Genomic DNA, 11,264 nt, shown 5'->3' on the forward strand with positions numbered 1-11,264 from the left:
TCCGAAAGAGTGTTTAGTGCAGCCGGGAACCTTGTCAGCGAAAGGCGTAGGAGGTTGCTTCCACAGAATGTGGAGAAGATGATGTTCATCAAAATGAATTATCAGCTCTTCCAGGGAGACCAGCCTCCAGAAGGTACAGAGGGACCTGTGGTGGTGGATTCAAGTGGGGACGAGTTAATACTTTGTGAGGATGAGGATGTACACACTGAAGAGGGTGAGGAATCGGTGGATGAGGAGGATGAGGATGACATCTTGCCTCCGTAGAGCCAGTTTGTGCAGGGACACATTAATTGCCAGCTTGTTTTGTGGGGGCCCAAACGAACCAATCATTTCAGCCACAGTTGTGTGGCAGACCCTGGCGCTGAAATGATTGATTTGTTAAAGTGTGCATGTCCTGTTTATACAACATAAGGGTGGGTGGGAGGGCCCAAGGACAATTCCATCTTGCACCTCTTTTTTTCTTTGCATTATGTACAGTTTGGGGCCTAGTTTTTCTAACTGCCATCCTGCCTGCCACTGCAGTGTCACTCCTAGATGGGTCACGTGTTTGTGCCGCCCACTCGTGTCGCTTAGCATAGTCATCCAGCTACCTCGGTGCAACCTTTTGGACATAAAAACACTATTGTGAGGTGTGAGGTGTTCAGAATAGACTGGAAATGAGTGGAAATTAAGGTCATTGAGGTTAATAATAGCATAGGAGCAGAAAAACCTACAAATTCTGTGATTTTAGCTGTTTTTATGCTTTTTTTCAAAAAAATACAGATCCAAAACACAAAACCCAGAACCCAAAACACGGAAGGGTGGTTTTGGCAAAACCAATCCAGATCCAAAACACGAAGAAAGATCCAGATCCAAAACCAAAACACAAAACACGAAAAGTGGCCGATGCACACCCCTAATATATATATATATATATACACACACACACACACACACACACACATATGTATTCAGATGGCAGCCCCCAACCGATGTAAAGGTGACATCGGCAGTTGTGGTCTCAATCAATGTCACCATCGATGGTTTCTATTATGGCCATCGCTACTATATACCATAAAAATTGCCATTTTTATGGTACACAGCATTTAAAAAAATATTTATTTTTTTTACAAAATAGTGTTGGATAAGTTTTAAAAAGGTGTTCTTGACCTAATTCACTCTTTAAAAAAAAAACGACAATTTCGGAGCAGTTTTTGGAAAAAAATTGTCAGTTAAGTGGTTAATGTGGTTTAACGGGTGTATTTATAAGACAAATTATGAAAAATGTAGGAGTAATTTGTGAGACTATCCATGAAGAGTGTATGGAAATAATGTAATATTAAATTAATGAAATATAGTTCAGTTCCCTTTTACATTAACAGTCCGCACAATGTGGCATTAGCCTGTCATAGTGTCGTCTATGGATTGATGGCTTACTAGTGGACTATATGATGTTGCAGAACAGGTAGAATTCTGTACTTGAGAAAGTGTCACCCTTCATTTATTCTGACTTTTTGCACTGACTATTTTGAGCAGTTGACTAAATCTAACATTTAATGACATTGAGGATGAGCTTGAAATTTATCTCCTTGGACTTAACATTTGAAAAAGTTGAATATAACACCAGTAAACTACTTGTTTATATTAATATACAGTATGTAAACCCAATGGTTTACGTACATATCCAGTGTTTGGAGGTCTGTTCATGCGCAGACCCATTCATGATTGACATGCTGCAGCGTTTAGGGGGCAGCAACCCGGAACCGTTCTATAAAACTGGGTCATGTCACCCTCATTTTGCAGGTGTGCCAAGCCCAGGGCCTGGGATGTAATTACCCTCAAATTAAATCTGAAAGTCTGCAGTTAAAGCACATCTTGTTTGTTTCATTTCAAAGCCATTGTGGTGGTGAATAGAGGCCAAAATATGAAAATTCTGTCAATGTCCCAATATTTATGCACCTGACTGTATGCATATTTTGCTTTGTATAGCCTCTTTAACATATTAAAAAGCATGGTGTTGTTGTAGGTAATTTCGGCTTACCTCCTACTTCTTCATGGCTCAATATTTATGATTTTTTTTCTACCACTCAAAAAGTAAAAATAGCTATAATGCTGTACATTACCAACATTTGTACAATCACTCTAAACCTTTCACTCGCCAGTGTAATAAAACAGAACACAAATAGAATAAAACAGAGCAGAAGTCAAAACAGTGTCTAGGAAAGAACATTGTCAATGCCAGAAATATTGAACATCGTACATTCTGGAATATTTTCTGTAAACAAAGAATATTTAAGACAGAATTATAATATATTAAATGTCAGGATTTCTAGTGGAATGAATGACATTTCACGGGCATTATACTTGCAGAGGACAGATGAATTTTACACTTACAGCTTTCATGACCATATTTCTCCATTTTATAAAATCATCCCCTTGTCAGCGCCAGTCACATCGGTATACCATTACTTTCCTAGGCGAGTCTTGTAAATGAAGATATACAGCAAGGCCTATTGAACTAAGAACATTTAGTATCACATTTGTTCTTATATATACACAGTAGGGATATAACACAGAGTCACAGACATAGTATGTTACTGAATGTATAGTTCTCAGTATTTTTTTATATTCTCTTTGTATGTAAACTTAAACAGTACTAATACTCAAGTTTTGGGAGAAGGCGGTATGATTATTAAAGGTTGATATAATTGATTGTGTTCAATTTAAAATAGATCAAAATCGATCAACATTGATGTTGTGTTTCTAGGGCTAAATCACACAGAGGTGAGAGGACCTTGGTGAGTTCTGACGGTCAAGTGGAAGGGGTTTAATGGCAAGTGGAGGGTCTAATGATGATGTAAATGGCACGTGTGGTGGTCTGATGGAATGTTGAAAGGTTTAATGGCACGTGGTGCATTCTAATGGAGATGTAAGGGACATATGGGAAGGTTTGATGGTATGCGGAAGATATGATGTGCATAAAAAGAGAATGTAGGAAAGTCAGGTGCTGACTGTAGGGGGAGCTGCAGCAGAGACGCGCAGCTCCTCCAAGGCAGTCCTCCTGATATTCAGCAGCTTGCTGATCCTGAGAGGCTGAGAGCTGCTGCCGGCGCCGGGTGACACGGATAGTGAAAGTTCTCCTTCCCCAGCGCACTGCAGCTTCTTCACCACTGGTAAGTATTGGGGGGGGGAGAGCAGCATGTCAGCATGTGTGTATATGCATCAGCGTGTGTATATATGTGTCAGCGTGTGTATCTGTTTTAGCATGTGCATGTGTGTATCTGTGTCAGCAAGTGTGTATCTGTGTTACTGTCAGCATGTGTGTATCTGTGTCAGCATGTGTGTGCATGTGTCAGCATGTGTATCTGTGTCAGCATGTGTGTATCTGTGTCAGCATGTGTGTATCTGTGTTAGTGTCAGCATGTGTGTATCGGTTACTGTCAGCATGTATGTATCTGTGTAAGCATGTGTGTATATGTGTCAGCGTGTGTATCTGTTTCAGCATGTGCATGTGTGTATCTGTGTCAGCATGTGTGTATCTGTATCAGCATGTATGTATCTGTTTGTGCATGTGTCAGCATGTGTGTATCTGTGTCAGCATGTGTGTATATGCATCAGTGTGTGTATATATGTGTCAGCATGTGTGTATATGTGTCAGCATGTGTGTATATATGTGTCAGCATATATATATCTGTGTCAGCATGTGTGTATCTGTGTTACTGTCAGCATGTAGGTATCTGTGTAAGCATGTGTGTATATGTGTCAGCGTGTGTATCGGTGTCAGCATGTGTGTATCTGTGTCAGCATGTGTGGGCATGTGTGGGCATGTGTCAGCATGTATGTATATGTGTCAGCATGTGTGTATCTGTGTTACTGTCAGCATGTATGTATCTGTAAGCATTTGTGTGTATATATGCATCAGCATGTGTATCTGTGTCAGCATGTGTGTATCTGTTACTGTCAGCATGTGTATCTGTGTCAGCATGTGTGCATGTGTCAGCATGTGTGCATCTGTGTCAGCATGTGTGCATCTGTGTCAGTGTGTGTGTATCTGTGTCAGCGTGTGTATGTGTCTGTGTGTGTGTGCGCGTATCTGTGTCTGTGTGTCTGTGTGTCTGTATGCGTCTGTGTCAGCGTGTGTGTGCGTATCTGTGTGTGTCAATGTGTATATGTCAGTGTGTGTATATGTGTCAGTATGTACTGTATGTGTATATGTCAGTGTGTATGTATGTGTATATGTCAGTGTGTGTGTATATATGTGTCAGTGTGTGTATATGTATCAGTATGTTCTGTATGTGTATATGTCAGTGTATGTGTGTATATGTGTCAGTGTGAATATATGTCAGTGTGTGTATGTGTATATGTCAGTGTGTGCAGCGCCATAGCAGGATGACAGTGCGCCCTGTGCTGCACTTCCGCCCCTCTCGCTCACCCCCACCCCCCTCCTCCCCTGAGCTCTTACCTTTTCCTCTCGGAGGTGGGTGGAGGGCGGGGATCTTCGCCGGCATCGCTGGTGTGCGCCACGCAGCACTGCAGGTTACTTTCTGCAGACCTCTCCGCCCTGTGCGGAGGCACCGGCTACACCACCCTCCCTATGGCCCTGAGTGTGTGTTTGTGTCAGTATGTACTGTATGTGTATATGTCAGTGTGTATGTATGTGTATATGTTAGTGTGTGTGTGTGTGTATATGTGTCATTGTGAATATATGTCAGTGTGTATATATATATATATATATATATGTGTGTATACATGTGTCAGTGTGTGTGTGTATATATATGTATCAGTGTGTGTGTGTATCTGTGTCTGTACTGAGAGAGAACGCGGGGGGAAGATGATGGTGTGACTGAGAGACGACGCAGGGAGGGAGCTAATCGTCTGACTGAGAGATGAAGCAGGGGGGAGATGATGGTGTGACTGAGAGATGACGCAGGGGGGAGATGATGGTGTGACTGAGAGATGACGCAGGGGGGAGATGATGGTGTGCTGAGAGATGACACAGGGGGGAGGCTATGGTGTGGCTGACGGATGATGCAGTGGGATGATGGTGTGGCTGAGAGGAGGCACGAGGCTGGTTGAACCACTGTTGTATGATGATGACTTTGTTATTATTCCCACACGAACAGGCATCTTCCGGACGATGTGACCTACATTAATAGTGAATACCGACTGAAGACGCCATCGTCCCTGGGAGGATACATTTCTTCAGATGTTCCACGTTGTGAGAAACCACCGCAGAGGTAAGGTGCATATGGAATGTAAAGGAATGTGCCAAAATATGGGTGTCGTGTCATGTTGGCACGCCCCATATTCAGTAGCCACGCCCCTTCTGGTAGGTGGCCACACCCACATTTTTGCCGCGCGGCGTTCACGCAAAATATTTGTGATGTGTGTGTGTGGGGGGGGCACCAATCTGAAACTTGCCGTGGGCTCCGCAGACCCTAGTTACGCCACTGGCCACAGCAGCCACTATTTTAAATGGTCATCCTTTTAACACCACCTGTAGCTGTACTCGTGGGTATTCTACCAGATCTTCATGGACACACAATGGGGGTCATTCAGACCCGGTCGCAAGCACCGATGTGCTCGCAACCGTGTCAATGGGTAGCCCTGCACGTGTGCAAGCCCCGGAGCGAGAGAGAAACTCTCTCGCTCTGGAGCTCGCTACAAAAGGGGCAGTTGTCGATGTTGATCGACAGCTCGCCCCATTTTGTAATCAGGCCAGGGGGATTGTTTCCAAAATGGAGGCGTTCCTTAAGGAACTCCTGCCATTTTGTGGGCAGCCACACTGACATCATCAGTGATGTCAGTGGGGAGCTTCCTGCTAGGTCAGAGCAGGAAGCTCCCTGGGGCTTGCGAGTGCCCAGACCCAACCTTAGGGTCTCGTCGCAAGCCAGGTGGTCGCGATGGTCTTGACCATCGCAACCATCACCCTGGTCAGTCGCTAGAGCTGTGGGTGGTAACCCACAGCTTAGCGATCGACCAAGAGGCGGCACTACAAGATGCAAGTGGCCGCCCTCATTCAAAGCAACCGCTTGCATCTAACAACCGCCTCTGAATGAGGTCCAATATCTTTATAGAGGGTAAAACTCAGTCAACTCCGTTAGGTACCAGCTTAGCTGAAATAATGGATAGTGCACTACCAGTATCAACCAAAGCCCAGACCTCCTGGCCTTCAACTTGTATATTTAAATGGAACAAAGTGGTTAATGCTGGGGAGGTGATTCCCACAAACAGGCTGACAACAGGTTGAGACAACAAACAGTAATATTGGTGCTAGCAGTGGTGTATTGTAAAAAGTGTCACAATGCTGCACACCAACACGAGAAGCTATGCCAATCTTCTCTCAATCAAAACAGAACAAAGAAATGGTGTGAGGTAGCGCTTATCAGACACAAGGCAATAAGGATTAATAACCTATTTTAATCACTATCACAATAAAAGATGGCATATATAACCTGATTCCACACGGTACTAAACAAATACTGTAGGTGCCTGTGTTGTTTCAAATAATTGAACGTTGATATTTATGTAGCCACAATTATTCTATAATGTAGCAGACAATGTTGCAGTAAAGTGAATACATTACTGTATTAAAGTTCTAGTGACACATTTCTAAAATATTCTTATTATAGAATGTCCTGAGTGGATTTCACATACCGTATATACTTGAGTATAAGTCGACCCGAATATAAGCCGAGGTACCTAATTTTACCACAAAAAACTTGGAAAACTTATTGACTCGAGTATAAGCCTAGGGTGGGAAATGCAGCAGCTACTGGTAAATTTTAAAAATAAAAAAATTGCCCCCAGTAGTAGCCCCCCTTGTAGTGCCCCCAGTAGTAATCCCCCCTGGTAGTGCCCCCAGTAGTAATATCCCCCCCTGGTAGTGCCCCCAGTAGTAATCCCCCCCTGGTAGTGCCCCCAGTAATAATCCCCCCCTGGTAGTGCCCCCAGTAGTAATCCCCCCCTGGTAGTGCCCCCAGTAGTACTATCCCCCCTGGTAGTGCCCCCAGTAGTAATCCCTCCCTGGTAGTACCCCCAGTAGTAATCCCTCCCTGGTAGTACCCCCAGTAGTAATCCCTCCCTGGTAGTACCCCCAGTAGTAATCCCCCCTGGTAGTGCCCCCAGTAGTAATCCCCCCCTTGTAGTGCCCCCAGTTGTAATCACCCCCCTGGTACTGCCGCCAGTAGTAACCCCCCCAGTAGAGAGAGACGTAATAAAAAAAAAAAAACACTTACCTGAAACCCCTCTCCTGGTCCCGACGCTGCTACTGGCTCCTCCGGCCGCTTTGTACTTATGGGAGAGACGTCATGACATCATGACGTCTCTCCCATTACCCACTGCAGGAGCCGGAAGATGGCTCCCGCAGTGGGAGCAGCAGCAGCCGATGAGAGTCTGACAGACTCTCAGCTGCTGCTGATTACAGCAAACACACAGCTGCCAGTGGCGGCGGCTGTGTGTTTGGTACTGTGTAGTGCTGACCGAACTCCGTCCGGTCAGCGCTACACACGCGGTGCAGCTGTGCCACAGAGACAGTCTGCACCGCGGCCCGCATGGTACGTAGCTGAGTGAGGCGCCCTCCAATATGTGGCGCCCTACTCAGCTGCGTAACAGGAGAACCGACCCGGGTCACTCGAGTATAAGCCAAAGGGGGGCTTTTTCAGCACAAAAAAAATTTGCTGAAAAACTCGGCTTATACTCGTGTATATACGGTACTCACAATCCTGGATTAGTGTAATGTAGGAAATTATCCAGCTCCTCACCAATTAGGCTGTATGTGTGAGTGAGCTGAGGTGTCCAGATCATCCATATGCACCAGACAAACTGTGCGGCTCTCTGTCAGGAGACCCAGCGTATTCCAGCAGTTGCCCAGAGTCTTCAACAAAGTAATGAGAGCAGGGTCCGTATTCGCAATAAATTGCAGTGTAACAACAGTGTTCTTAATACAGTGACTGGGTATTCACTCTCAGTTAGAGCAGCATGCACCCTCTAATAATGGCTTCCATAATAATTGTAATCAGGTGAGGGGCAAACAGAGCAGCGGATTCCCAAGTATGGCACCTGTATACTCACCCTCAAATGGAATGTTCACACTTTCTGTTATTTAAATCCAAGATGCAATAAGAAATAGGTTGATTCTCAGGTCCAGTGAGTATACAGTATCTTAGATCCTTCTGTATCCTTAACATGTTTCTCCTCACATGGAGGCTTTCTCAAAAAGGCAGAGTTTGTCTGGTGCATACAGATGATCTGGACACTTCAGCTCACTCACACATACAACCTAATTAGTGAGGAGCTGGATCATTTCCTACATTATAGTAATCCAGGATTGTGAGTATATGAAATCCACTCAGGACAGTCTATAAAAAGGATCTTTTAGAAGTTTGTCACTAGAACTTTAATACAGTAACGTATTAACTTTACTGCAACATTGTCTGCTACATTATAGCTACATAAATATCAACTTTCAATTATTTGTTTAGTACTGTGCGGAATCAGGATATATAGGAGATCTTTTAGGCCCCTGCTGAGATTAATTTTACTGTTTGGATATTTAATATGTACATGTGAATGTTTTTTTTAGGATATGTGTATCTTGCATTTTTATTGTGATATTGTGATTGTGATTAAAATTGATTATTAATCCTTATTGCCTTGTGTCTGATAAGCTCCACCTTACACCATTTCTTTGTTCTGACAACAGGTTGGGCTGCTTTACTCATACTACAGTTCATCGGCACACTCCGGTTTGGACAGCCCCGACATACATGACCAGGCTCTCCACAATCAAAACATACAATCGGTAGGGGTTTATCAGTTTTGCAAGGCGGGACCTTGGACCTAGGTTTGTGACCGAGGGTCACATACCATTCCACAACTAACTCCTCAAATGTTTGGGGGTCAGCTTGAAGGGCCCACTGTTGCACACCATGATCTAGCACCCTTATAGCATGGTCTATAGCCACAATCTCCATCATGCGCTAAGGGGTGTCTACTACTTAGTCTGGCCAGGTCCACCAGCTGAAGCCTTGGAGGATCAGATGGGTTCAGGTGCCAATAATGGAATTTCTGGGCTTTGCTGGGGCCCAATACACCAACTCTAGCAAGGATACTGTTTTCAGGTGAGGATAGGAGTCTGCCTCTGACACTGGTAGAACCACATAGGCCCTCTGAGCTTCCCCTGTAAGATTGCGAGCTTATCTTATAGCCCCTGCTCCTCTGTTCACTTTAGCCTAGTAACCATGTGCTCAAAGGTGCACAAATAGGCCTATGTCATATCATGGTGTCAGCTTATGCAGCACCTTTCACTCCTGTTCACCTTTCCTTATTTCCACTAATTATTCATGCAGTAACTGAATTTGGGTTTGCTGGCCCTGTATCAGGGTTTGCTGCCCTGTAGCCATTTCAGAAAACATTCTGAAAACCTCCTTCATTTTACACTGCAAGTCCACTCTATAGACAAACTTAACTGGTTTAATAAAAATCTTTTTTGCAATCCAGATTCCCAGCAATCCATATCAGCTGGCTTTCCTTAAAACTGCACTACATTCCCTGGGCTCAAAGCCCCATACACAGGAACTAACAAGCAGTTTTATATTGTGTACAATTTGCATATAGACATGGACAGATTATCTCTGTGAACAACTACCATTTTATGGCTGGCCTGCCACACTCACCTACCCAGCTGCTAGTAGTGCAACTCAGACTCACCAAGCCCCTGTGCAGTGGGTAGCGTCCCGCAATGCGTCTCACTGCTGCTGTGGGTGGATCCAGTCACTGTATCCAGGCTATTGTTGCATATTAGCATCCAGCAAAGGTCCCTGTTCAGGCAATGAATGTGACAAGAATCACATAGACAGGAGTAAAATCCCAAAATAGTTTGTTTTCTCACTGGGAGGTTTACAGGTCAGTGCAGTGTTCACAGGCAAGATGTTACAACAGGTCAGCTCTCATAGCCAATACATTGTTCCCAGAGTCGTCACATACAGTAAATACAAGTTCTTCAGTAGACCCTAAGGTCCTGGACCCCTAACACTAGTCACCCCTGGGCCTATAACCTGGGCAACTGATTCACCATCGGGATCAGTTTCCCAGTGTCTCTGCAGCTCTTTTATCAGCCTGACACAGGTGTCTGTAATCAGCTGCCTTCCCAGACTCAAAGTTACACACACACACCCTGGCCTGGATCTGACAACCTGCAGTTTTATAACCATGTCAGATCTGTGCTGTCCGTGCCACTATATATATATATATATATATATATATATATATATACACACATATACATATTTATATATATATCTTCATTTATATAATATATATATCATATAATTATTACCATCTTCATGCCCTATTAGACTGGGTTTAGCTGTGTAAAATGGCTAAACTCATCAAAAGAACTGGTTAGGGTCCTGATTCGGGTGCCTTGACTGCTTAGGGCACCTTAACCATGGGTTTATCACACATTTTTGCTAAAACACCCTCCTGAGGGTGTGAGCAGAAATGCCATAGCTGGCGGCTCTCGTGCTCAGACGGAGAAGCAATTGAATTTCTCCATCAGGCACCTTAAAAAAATTATCACCAAATAAACAATTGAGTCACCCCCAGAGGTGGACGCCATGACTGAGTCTTTTTATGTAGTCGCATCTGTGTAATATGCTAATGCCGAAGCCGACATGCTTCCCACTGAGTCACCAAATGGCTGTGGTGCTAATTCGCCACTGTGCATATCAAGATGCATCATCGGATGCATCAGTTGCACCATCAGACACATAATTGGAGATTGCACATACCCTATGGCAAGTGCAATTTCTAAGTCTGTACATGGCCACCACGGTCATTGCAACTGCATCTTTGGAAGCAGACACTGACAGCAATATGCCTGTAACACACCCATGTCTGGCTATTCACACCCTTTACCTCACAGAAATGCCCACCGATGTTGCACGGATCTGCGTACAATTTCAGTCTGCTTCTTTGTGCAGTAACCATCAGGACACAAGCACAGTGCAACTCAGACAATTGCACAGATTGAAAACATAGGGCCTGATTCAGAGTCGCTCGCAAAAAGCGAGCGCTCGCTCTGAATAAGGGCGGCCACTTTTTTTTTTTAAGCCGGCCTCCTGTTACCACCCACAGCTTTAGCGAGCGGCCAGGTGATGGCCATTGGGCTTGCGACGAGACCCTTGTGGTAGGATCTCGTCTGCCGCAAGTCCCAGTGAGCTTCCGGCTCTATCAACATCAACCGCCGCTCCGTTTGTAGTGAGCCCCGGAGCGAGAGAATT

The 11,264-nt window shown here is 44.5% G+C and overlaps 1 long non-coding RNA gene across 2 annotated transcripts in view; it reads right to left on the reverse strand.

Moving 5' to 3' along the window:
• The window catches only part of LOC148511607 (uncharacterized), a 33,892-nt gene extending 23,846 nt beyond the window's left edge, over positions 1-10,046 (reverse strand). The window contains exon 1 of one of the 2 annotated variants that reach the window (XR_015880246.1): positions 9,691-10,046. This is a non-coding gene — a long non-coding RNA (uncharacterized LOC148511607). Of the gene's footprint in view, positions 1-2,373; positions 2,489-9,690 lie in introns of those variants that run through there. The other variant, XR_015880245.1, reaches the window with a different exon arrangement.
• Between the last annotated feature and the right edge of the window lie 1,218 nt (positions 10,047-11,264).

The sequence above is a fragment of the Taudactylus pleione genome, unplaced genomic scaffold, assembly GCF_031769625.1.
Source record: "Taudactylus pleione unplaced genomic scaffold, aTauple2 ptg000302l, whole genome shotgun sequence".
In the NCBI taxonomy this organism is placed as follows: Eukaryota; Metazoa; Chordata; class Amphibia; order Anura; family Myobatrachidae; genus Taudactylus; species Taudactylus pleione.